The sequence below is a fragment of the Bidens hawaiensis genome, unplaced genomic scaffold (genome assembly GCF_021521415.1).
Source record: "Bidens hawaiensis isolate Kalapana, Puna unplaced genomic scaffold, B.hawaiensis_p1.1 tig00032354_1, whole genome shotgun sequence".
NCBI lineage: Eukaryota > Viridiplantae > Streptophyta > Magnoliopsida > Asterales > Asteraceae > Bidens > Bidens hawaiensis.
Window position 1 is genome coordinate 172816 of NW_027495490.1, and position 12095 is coordinate 184910.

A 12095-nucleotide genomic window follows, 5' to 3' on the forward strand; every position below is an offset into this window, starting at 1 on the left:
ATTATAAATAATATCTTTTTTTAAATAAAATAGGATATTAATTGTTAATATATTCCTATTTTATAGGATTTTCATATCAAATATTTGATGAGACTATTTTTTAATATAATGAGATGTTAAAACACGTTTAAGAGCTATCTGGGTTTGGTGAGACCTTTACCCATGAATTCGGGTCAAATGCGTGAGAAGCATTCATTTACAAATAAAGCAATCTGATGACTTGAGAGAATAGTTGTTTTACATTTTTCGTTTTTTAATATTTATTTTTTGGATTTTAATTTTCTTTATTGTAAAAAAAATAATAATATATTTAGGGTTTGATGATGAAAGGGCTTCATAAATAAATAATATGTTATAACCCGTTTAAAAGCTATCTGGATTTGGTGACCCATGACCCGCTTATATTTTTTACTATAAAATTGTTTAGTAATTATAAATAATATATTTTTCTTTTTAAATTGGATATTAAATTTTAGTATATCCCTATTTTATAGGATTTTCATATCAAATAATTGGTAAGATTAATTTTTAATTTAATGAGATGTTATAACCCGTTTAAGAGCTATCTGGTTTTGGTAAGACCCATACCCATGAATTTAGGTTAAATCAATGAGAGGTCTCCATTTAAAAATCAAGCAATCTGGTAGTTTCCATAAAAGGAGGGAGCGACCACATCGTTACACATAGGATTTTAGGGGTTTCGTTTATATTTATTACTAGATTTTATCTCCCGTATTACGGGGGTTGTTTTTATTTTTCGTTTCTAAAATTTATATATATTTTAATTTTATTTATTGTAAGGAAGTTAATTATACACTTAAGGTTTGATGATTAAAGAATTTCACAAATAAATGAGATGTTATAATTCGTTTAAAAGATATTTGGGTTTGGTAAGACCCATGATCCACCCCGTATTATGGGGTTGTTTTACATTTTTTCTTATTTAATATTTATGTTTTGAAATTTAATTTTCTTTATTATAAGAAAGTTAATAATATACCTACGGTGGTTGTTTTACATTTTCGTTTTTCAATATTTATTTTTTGAATTTTAAATTTCTTTATTTTAAGTAAGTTAATAACATACTTAGGCCACGTTTGGGATTCCTTATTTGCACCTCCTTTTGACTTATATAAGTTGTTTTTGATAAGTTACTCCCTCCAAACATATTAAAACCTTCTTTTTTCTTCTTTAAAAACTTAAAAAAAAAGTCACATTATCCAACACCTTTTTAACTTATAAAAGTTAATAAGTTACAAGAAGGAAAAAATAAGGAATCTCAAACACCCCATTAGCGTTTGATGATAAAATGGTTTAACAAATAAATGATATGTTATAACTTGTTTAAAAGCTATCTGGATTTGGTGGCCAATAACCCGCTTATTTTTTTTTACTTTAAAATTGTTTCTTAATTATAAATAATATCTTTGTTTTAAAAAATCGGATATTAATTTTTAGCATATCTATTTTATAGGATTTTCACATCAAATATTTGATAAGATTAATTTTTAATTTAATGAGATGTTATAACCCGTTTAAGAGCTATCTGGTTTTGGGTTTTGGTAAGACCCATACCCATGAATTTGGGTAAAATCAATGAGAGACCTCCATTTAAAAATCAAGCAATCTGGTGGCTTCCATAAAAGAGGGAACGGCCACATCTTTTTCTTTATTAATTATAAATAATATCTTTTTCTTTTTAAATTGGATATTAAATTTTAGTATATTCCTATTTTGTAGGATTTTCATATTAAATAATTGGTAAGATTAATTTTTAATTTAATGAGATGTTATAACCCGTTTAAAAGCTATCTGGTTTTGGTAAGACACATACCCATGAATTTAGATTAAATCAATGAGAGGCCTCCATTTAAAAATCAAGAAATCTGGTGGCTTCCATAAAATGGGGGCGTGACCACATCGCGACACATAGTATTTTTGGGTTTTCGTTTATATATACTATAGATAGATACCTTTGGCTATTTTTGGTAGGATATTATTTGGTTATGGGTTTTAAATAAGAGTGGTGTGACATGAAGAAGAAGCAAGTATAAGGTTGGACGATGACAGCGACAGCAGAGGAGTTGTTAAGGAAGATCCAGAAGCTAGAACAAGATCATGCCAACCTTAAACAAGAGATACAAAACAAAAAGAAATAACAGAAAGTGAATATGTGAATATACTGCAGTCAGTGGGACAGTCAGTGCATGTCTTTGATCTCAACCGTCGTATAATCTACTGGTTGGTCAGCATACTAATTCATTATTTTCATGTAATTTCATTACTAGTTCTTTTATCCAAATGTGAGGGTAATTATTTAATGGGAGAATGAGCAAAATGTTCATTTGACCGACAAAGGTAAAGTAAATAAAATGTTTGCGGCGCAGCTTGTTGCCCGTTTGCCTACCACTTTATTGTAATCGTTTTGATTTTAATGATAAATGAGCGTAAAGTTGAATGTTTATTTGACCAGCTTTTTCCTATATTGTCCACTGTCAAATGTCAATCTATCAATCTCGTCGACAGTTTTTTTCTTTTTAAATCTTCGGAACCTACAAGGTTTTTTAGGCATCTGACCAGATTCTTTGTCTTCCGACGGGATCTTTTATGGCTTCTGACAGGAGTTTTTTTTTTGGCATTGGTTATTCACACACCGTTGACCTATTCACACACCTTTTAACATGGGGTTCCATACGATCGTATAGCCCCTACGATCGTATGTAGGGTGTGTGGATAACCAAAGGGCGTACGAATAACATATCCCTTTTTTTTGGCTTCCGCCGAGACCTTTTTGATTTCCGACGAAACCCTTTTGATTTCCGACGAGATTTTTTTGGCTTTCGATGAGATTTTAGTGGCGCATTAATTTCAACGAGATTTTGGTTGAAAGTCTCGTCGGCTAATGATTATAAAAGTGTATGGATCGACGAGACTGGGTGAACATTACGGGAAAAGGTTGGTCAAATGAACATTGCGTTTATTTTGACTCGTAAAGCGGACATTTTGGTCGTTTTCCCTTAATTAATTAATGCTTGAAGATCGATTTGAATCTGCAAGTGCAGGAACCAAATGGCAGAAAATCTTTTTGGTTATACAGTTGAAGAAGTGATAGGGAAAACCGCTCCTGACATTATTATAGAACCTAGATATTCAGAATTTGCAGATATGCAACGGGCCATAAAAGGAGAGACATGGTCTGGCCAGTTTCCTGTTAGGAATAAATATTGGGAAAAGTTTAATGTTATTACTACTCTTGCACCGTGTCCTGATGAAAACGGAACTTTTGGTGTTACATGTGTATGTGCTGATGCTCGACAGTTTCAAGAATCGCACCCACGATCAACTGTTTCGTCTAGACCTCAACCGCTACAAACTGCAATCGTCTCAAAGATATCAAGTTTGGTTAGTATATAACATTCTTATCTAAATTTGGTGGTTAGCAGTTTATAAGACCATTCGCACTTGTTATACTAGTAGTCAAATTATTTCATTAAACTGTTCAAGCATAATATGCTTTAATATTATAAGCAAAAGCAGATATTAAAAATATTTTGAGATAAACAATCTTAAACATCATCCTATCTTTAGAAGTTAGACAAATTAATTATTGTGTGATGCATTGATTAATGTTGAAAACACCAAAACAGGCTTCCAAGGTTAAGATGAAAATGAAGACCGCTTATGATATAAGACCAACTCGATTTGGGTGGCCTTGGTTACAAGAACAAGCAAATTCTTTGAAAGCAGAAAGTCAAGTGTATGAAAGTCCTGGTGAACTTAAAGAAACTCCAGGGTCATCATGGTCATATTCTAGTAGCTCTTGGAGTATCAACAGTGATTCCATGGATAAAACCGACATGCGCAGTAACACCTTGGATGTTGAGATCTTGTAGGACAACTTGATTATCCAGGAACAAATGGGACAAGGTATAAAACTCAAATTTGATTTTCTTGTTTTTTTTCTTTTTAGACTTCTAACATATTAGGTTTTTTAAGAAATACACTGAATGGAGAAATTTCTATATATATTTGGGATGTCTTTAAGCTAAAAGGTTTATTTATTTATTTTTTGCAAGTTTCTGCAATCTGCAAGGTTTATTTATTTTATCAGTATTGAAGTGCTTTTCAAGCATTTATTATTAGGCAAACATTTTAGTGAAATCATTGATCTTACTTTTTGGTGTTTCACTGCTCAATATTTTAATTGTTTCATCGATTTTCGCAGGTTCACGTGGGACAGTATATCGTGCATTGTTGTATGGATCGGTATGTTTTCTGTCGTCCTGTTTCTAGATCGGTATATTTGTTTTATCAGTATTGAAGCTGCTGATTGTTTAGGGAAAAAAAAACACCAAAGTTATGGGCATTTTTATGTTATATAGGATGTTGCAGTTAAGATATTTAACAAGCAAGAATACCCTGATGATGTTGATTTCAATGGAATTCTCAGAGAATGTTTTTATTTCTTCTGTATTGTTTTTCTATTTTTACAATGAAATAGAGTTTACAAATAAATAGATGGAAGTTGACCATATACAAGGAAATAAGAAACAAAAAAAGGAATGATGTATCCCTTTGATTTGGTTACTAACGGCTCACTCATGTTAGCTGTCTCTTATTGTTGATGTCTCACAAATGGGAAATGATGTCATAACTTTCAATATTTTATTATTTTCTAGCACTCCCCCTCAAGTTGAGCAGTAGGGTTTCCAATACTCAATTTGTCAAGACATTTGCAAAATATTCTTTTGTTGACGGCTTTTGTTAAGATATCTGCTAACTGTTCTTCTGATCGAACAAACGGAAGCTCTATAATCTTGGCTTCAAGTTTTTCTTTGATGATGTGCCTATCAACCTCCACATGTTTTGTACGGTCGTGTTGAACCGGATTTTCTGAAATTTGTATTGCAGCTTTGTTGTCACACATGATCCTACTGGCTTCGGTTGGGGGAAACCCAATTTCTATCAAAAGTTGGCGTATCCATAGAACCTCCTTCACGCCCCGTGCAATTCCTTGGAATTCGGCTTCGGCACTAGATAGTGCCACCACCTTTTGTTTTTTGCTTCTCCATGTAACTAAGCTTCCACCGACCAAAGTAAAGTACCCTGATGTTGATCTTCTGTCATCTTTATCTCTTGCCCAATCTGCATCAGTGTATAGTTGGACCTTAAGATGTTTATTTGGTTGAAAGAGTACTCCATGGCCCAGTGTTCCTTTAAGATATCCGATAATCCGTATTACTGCCTCCATGTGGGTGACTTGAGGTTGGTGCATAAATTTGCTGACTACTCCAACTGCATATGCAATATCTGGACGGGTATGTGAGAGGTATATCAGTTTACCTACTAGGCGCTGATATCTTTCTTTGTTTGTCAATTCTGCTCCTTCTTCCATACGAAGCTTATGGTTGACCATTATTGGGGTGTCAGTCGGCTTGCAATCAATCATTCCAGTCTCGGCTAAAAGGTCAAGAATGTATTTTTTCTGGCATATGAAGATCCCTTGTTTAGACCTCAGTACTTCAATTCCAAGAAAGTACTTAAGTCTTCCGAAGTCCTTCATTTCAAATTCGGTGAACAAGTTTACCTTCAACTTTCTCATTTCTTCTTCATCGTTTCCTGTAATGATCATATCATCAACATATATAATTAAACAAGTCACAAGTTTACGTCTTCTTTTAAGGAACAGTGTATGATTAGAGTTGCTTTGTTGGTATCCGTATTTCTTCATTGCTAGAGTAAATTTGCCAAACCAAGCTCGAGGAGATTGTTTGAGCCCGTAGAGAGTTTTTTTCAATCGACATACTTCTTTTGGCTTGAAATTTCTTGTAAACCCGGGTGGAGCTTCCATATAAACTTCTTCTTCTAGTTCTCCGTGTAGGAAGGCATTATTAACATCAAATTGATGAAGAGGCCATCCTTCATTTGTAGCAATCGAGAATAGGACTCTGATTGTGTTAAACTTGGCTACCGGGGAGAACGTTTCTGAGCAGTCAACCCCGTATGTCTGGGTGTAGCCTTTGGCTACAAACCGTGCTTTATATCTTTCAATAGTTCCATCGGATTTGTGTTTGATTGTGAAGACCCAACGACATCCCACTGGTTTTTTTTCTAGGGGAAGATCACATTTTTCCCATGGGTTGTTTTTCATTAAAGCCTTCATTTCCATGTCCATTGCATCCTTCCATTTACGTGATTTCAGGGCTTGTTCAACAGAGGTTGGAATTTGTTCAGTGTAAAGGGAAGCGGTAAAGGCCTTGGCTTCTTTGGATAAGTTTCCTATGGCTACGTTTGCCATAGGATACCTAGAGGATCTAGAGTGTTTTTCTTGACACAACCGTTTTGCTGGAATTCCTCTGTTGGCTCTTGGTGGAAGAACATACTTCTCAGTTGTTTCTTTGTTTCCTGAATCTTGTTGTATTGGTTCTTCATAGTCCTCATGTACTGTTTGTTCTACTTCTATCTCATGGTTTTTATATCAATATTTTCATGAGATCCTTTATCGGGAATATTTTCAAATGGTTGAGAATTACTTACCTCGGACGTCAGGTCGGGATGATTTTGGTTTGGGACACTGACTGTTGGTCCACTAGATTGTTGTGAAGTTGGTGACTCATCCTGGGTACTGTGATTGACTTTTTCAGATGATGGTGCCCATTTTGGAACCCATTTTAGCCAACTCAGGGTGTCATACTCTTTCTCCCCCTCACCACTGTGTTGGGAGGTATAATAGAATTCGGTTTCAGGAAAGTCACAATTCATGGTGGTATGGATACGACGACTTTTTGGATTATAGCAGCGGTACCCTTTTTGGTTGATACCGTAACCAACAAATATACATTTTTCAGCACAAGGGTCGAGTTTGGTTCTATTGTTTTTCGGTATGTGGACAAAGACCGAGCATCCAAATATTCGCGGACGGTAGATTGGTAAATTCTGAAAGGGCTTGAAGAGGGGTTTTTAGGTCAAGGGCTTTTGTTGGTAGTCAATTGATAAGATATGCGGCAGTAGCGAGAGCTTCGGGCCAAAAAGACTTCGGCACTTGAGAGTCAATTAAGAGGGCACAAGTTATTTCTAAGAGAATGCGGTTTTTTCGTTCAGCGGTGCCGTTTTGTTCGGAAGTGTGGGAGCACGACGTTTGGTGAATTATCCCTTTGTTCTGACAAAATTGTTTCATAGAATCATTAATAAATTCCCCACCATTATCGGATCGAAGAATTTGGATATTGGTTTTATATTGTATTTGTATCATAGCATGAAACATAGTGAATTTATCAAAAACTTCATTTTTATGCTTTAAAAAATAAATCCATGTCATACGAGTATAATCATCAACAAAAAGTACAAAAAAATGAAAATTTTGCCCCCCAACTACTTTTGCTGGACCCCATACATCCGAGTGGATAAGAGAAAACGGTAAATTAACTTTTGTGTTATTTGGTTTAAAAGTATGTCTATGGCTTTTAGCCAAAACATAAGTTTCACAACTTAATGTTTTATTCGAAGGATATAACTTAGGAGGATGTCCCAATCTTCGATGCCATAACCAAGCTTCTCTGTTTATGGTTCCATGAGCCAGCGTCACAGTACCATGTTGAGTCACTTCTTCGACATAGTATAATCCTTGGCGCTCAGTGCCACGCCCAATGATTACTCCCGTCCTGATATCTTGTAATATACAGAAGGTCGGGTGCATTAATACCGAACAATTTAATTCCTTTGTCACATGACTAATAGATAATAATTTATGTGACAAGGAAGGGACATAAAGACAATTTTATAGTTTTAAAGTAGGTGATATTTCAATAGTTCCTCATCCCTTTACAGGAACTATACCCCCGTTGGCGGTTTTTATGTGGTTAATTTTTGGTTTAGAATTTAAAATTATATCGGATTGGTCAAAGGTCATAGTATCGGTCGCACCACAATAAAAAATCCATGATTTTTTCAATAAATCACATGTCACAGTCCCCCCCCCCCCCCTTTTTATCTGGTTTATTATTATAAGAAAAGGTTCTTGAAAATCTTTGTTTTTACTATATTGACAAGTATCCGAAATAGTTGATTCTTTAGGGCTTTTATTAGAATTGTTAGGTTCTTCAAGGGCTTGATTTAATATACTTTGAACTAAAGGGTCAATGAAGTAAGGGTTAGAAACACTAGGGTTTGAGGGGATTTTCTCAAACCCGTTACCTCCATCATCAGAAGTTGAGTCTTCTCCAGCAGATGCCATGCCGCCAAAACATCCACTTCCCTTTCTGATTTCGTGATCATCTTTGTCGTTCCTAGTATCTTCAGAGGTGCCGACGGTATTGGTTTTTTCCCCTTCTTTATTTGAAACATTGGTCTTTGGTGTGTTTTGACATACCACAATGGCTGCATTTTAATTTGCTTTTATCGGTTCGGGATGATGAACTCGTATTTGTGCTCTTCTGGTTGGTGCGCCCTTTTGACAGAAACCCTAAACCTTCTGATTCACGTGACCCGTTGGTGTTCAAACCTGCTGCTACACCGTTATGTGAAGATTGGTTATCAATGGTTGTTCCTAAAATACCTTGATGTGCCATCTCCTTTCTAACCGCTGCATATGCACCCTCGGCTGAGGGTCACAAGGAAGGATCTCTCGTTTAACAGCATCATATTGCCTGTCAAGAGCGTTCAGAAACTGGAAGAGTTTTTGTTCGGACCGGATATATCAACTGCGCATGTCATGGGGTTGGGATCTCTTCTTTCAATTTCCCCCCACACGCCTTGTATAACGATCCAGAAATCTTCTAGTGGTGAACCATTTTGTTTTATGCCATTAGCCTTAACATGTAAATCAAAGGTTTGAAGCTTGTCTTTCCCGCTGCTGTAAGTAACTATTAACGCATCCCACAATGTTTTTGCAGTGGGAAACTCTGTTAGGTTACTTGCCACGGCGGGTTCAATATTCTGAATTAACCATAGAACACGACCAAGTCATCTTGTTCCCATTGATCAAACATTTCGTCGTTTGGGTTTGGTGGAGTCGGGCTCCCGGTTAAGTGACTCAGGAGGTTTTTTGGTTTCCCTCCTATGGCTACTCGAATCATACGAGCCCACAACGGATAGTTTTGGCTATTTAACTTGATACTAATCTTCAAGCTGTCGGAGAGGCTTTGTTTTTGGGTTTGATTTTGGGTGTTCAGGCTGTTTTTGAGTAAGTTGGTGATTTGCAGGGCAAGGTTATTGTTTTCGGGTGAATCGCTCATAGTTGCTGGATTGAAGGATGCAGAAAAAAGGGTAAATGATAAGTTGGTAGTTCGAGCGGGTTGATTCTAAGATTGTGTACACCGCTCTGATACCATGATTTCAATGGAATTCTCAGAGAATGTTTTTATTTCTTCTGTATTGTATTTCTATTTTTACAATGAAATAGAGTTTACAAATAAATAGATGGAAGTTGACCATATACAAGGAAATAAGAAACAAAAAAAGGAATGAAGTATCCCTTTGATTTGGTTACTAACGGCTCACTCATATTAGCTGTCTCTTATTGTTGATGTCTCACAAATGGGAAATGATGTCATAACTTTCAATATTTTATTATTTTCTAACAGATGTCATACTATCCTTTAAAAAAGAGGTTACTTTACTTTTATGCTGAATTTTCAAAAAGTCAGCATTTGAATGTCATATACTTACTATAATTATATTGTTATGAATTGAAGGTATGCCTAATGAAGCGGCTTAGATATCCAAATATTTTGCTATTCATGGGTGCTGTAGTTTCACCTCAGCATCTATGCATTGTCACCGAGTTTCTTCCCCGGTTGGTTCTTTAACCCGGCCTATTTATTTGACCATTACCAAATGTCTTGGATATGCTAAATAACATTAAAGTGTAAATTTTGTGAGACTAAAATCGATACGATTATTAATTTTTCATTTTGTAGTGGAAGTTTGTTAAGGTTACTTCAGAGCAGTACAACAAAATTAGATTGGACACGTCGTGTTCATATGGCTATAGATATTGTGAGTATCATTTTAGTAGTTAAATCAGTTTGATAAACATAGTAAATAAGTTCTTATTTGTTTGTACAGGCACGGGGCATGAATTATCTTCACCGTTGCCAGCCACCTATCATTCACCGTACTCTCAAGTTTTCAAATCTTCTTGTTGACAAGAATTTTACACTGAAGGCGTGTTCATTTTAAATAGTTAAAAAAAAATCTTTCTTAGGCTATATGAATAAAGATGATTAACTGTTTACCTTTAAATCTTTAATAGGTTGCCGACTTTGGTCTCGCCCGCATGAAACCTACTTGGCAACAACTATCGGGACAGGAACGGTACTGCAATGTTCTTTACCATTACAGTAACAAACAAGACTTGTGATAATTATGATTTCAAAAACAGCTTAGTTACTAAAGTGAGCACCATCAAACCGTGTTTTCATTCATTAATCTTTTTCAAGCCTCACTGGATAGCGCCAGAAGTTCTTCGTAATGAGCAAGTGGATGAAAACTAAGGCCGTGTCTTGTTCTTTTCATATTGTCATAATATGGATTTTTGAATTTAGATTTGGACAACTTAAATTCATGTAAAATAATATATGGTTTTTAAGTTGAACCGTTGTTGGATATGTGTAGATCCGATGTATACAGTTATGGTGTGGTCCTGTGGGAAATTACCACTAGAAAGGTCCCATGGGCAAATCTCAACTCGATGCAGGTTCGAAACAACGTTTAACTTTCACATTATTTAAAGTGTAATCGTGTTACTTGCCATTTATTGAAGAAAAGAAATTAGACATTTAGTTCAAATCTGAAATTTTGTTGGTTTGACATCAAAAGTCAAATGACGATAACAGAACTTACAGGTTACTGGAGCTGTGGGATTTATGAATCAACAGTTAAGAGATTCCAAATGATGTTGATCCTCAATGGGCTTCACTTATTGAAAGTTGTTTGTCCAGGTTGATCTTTGTAGTTAATTGGAAATTTTTCATGACTTATTTATCTAAAAACAAAAGGCAATGTACTTAAGAGAAGTGAAGTATAACCATGAAAATGGATTTTAGGTTTAATTTAGTTCACCAGTTCTAGTATCCATAGCTACATTTTTTATCATTAAGTCAAGTGTGGATTCTCTAACTTGTTATTTTCTTGGTCAGGGAACCACAATCCCGCCCAGCGTTCCAAGAAATACTAGTTAAGCTTAAAGATTTGCAGAAGAAGCTTACGGTTCAATTTTAGGTGCCTGAAGAGACAACAGCTGCGAAAAGAGTTCATAAAATGCATGATTTTTTTTTCATTTGAACCATTGATCTAGGAAATATAAGTGCATTCAGAGTTAATTATTTGTTACATTGAAATATTTATTACATTGAAATTATAGAATAGTTAATAGTGCCAAGATTGCAGTACTTAGAGGGACAATTCTGTAAATGGACTAAACAACTTAACTAACATTTAAACAAGTTGGTTATGTTGTAATATGATTTGAACACAAATTCTCTTCCTTTATGTATTCAGTCTTGTTTAAGGTATAACGAGCCTAGCGATTCTTAAAAGCTCATCACCGGCGGTACAAAAGAACAAACAACGGCAATATTGTAGGTAGAGGTGCACAAATCGGTTTTTTTAAAAAAACCGGTTCGGTTATTAACCGGACCGGTTTTTTTTGGCCCGGAAAAAAACCGGTTCGGTTAATAACCGGACCGGTTAATAACCGGTTTTTGTATGTCAAAACCCTAACCGGTCTAACCGGTTAGGACCGGTTTAGAAACCGGTTAGAACCGGTTAATAACCGGTTAACCGGTTTTTTTTTTAAAATAACCGGTTAATAACCGGTTTTTTTCATAATAACCGGTTTTAAAAAAAACCGGTTTTTCCATTAACCGGTTCGTTAACCGGTTTTGGATCTAAAACTTGTAACCGAAATACGAACCGGCGGTTTGTAAACCGGTCAAACCGGTTTTAAAAAAACCGGTTTTCGTAAAAACCGGTTTCCGGTTTAAACCGGCAAACCGGTTCCCCAACCGGTTTTTTTGACCATCTCTAATTGTAGGTTGAGAGTATAAAACTATAAAAGGTGTCTACCCAAGCGGTATCGTGGTCATGAGGTTGAG

At 35.4% G+C, this 12095-nt stretch overlaps 1 pseudogene; it reads left to right on the forward strand.

Annotated features, from left to right (window-relative positions):
* Positions 1-3069: 3069 nt before the first annotated feature.
* LOC143583294 (putative serine/threonine-protein kinase SIS8) lies at positions 3070-11220 on the forward strand (annotated as a pseudogene).
* Positions 11221-12095: the final 875 nt, after the last annotated feature.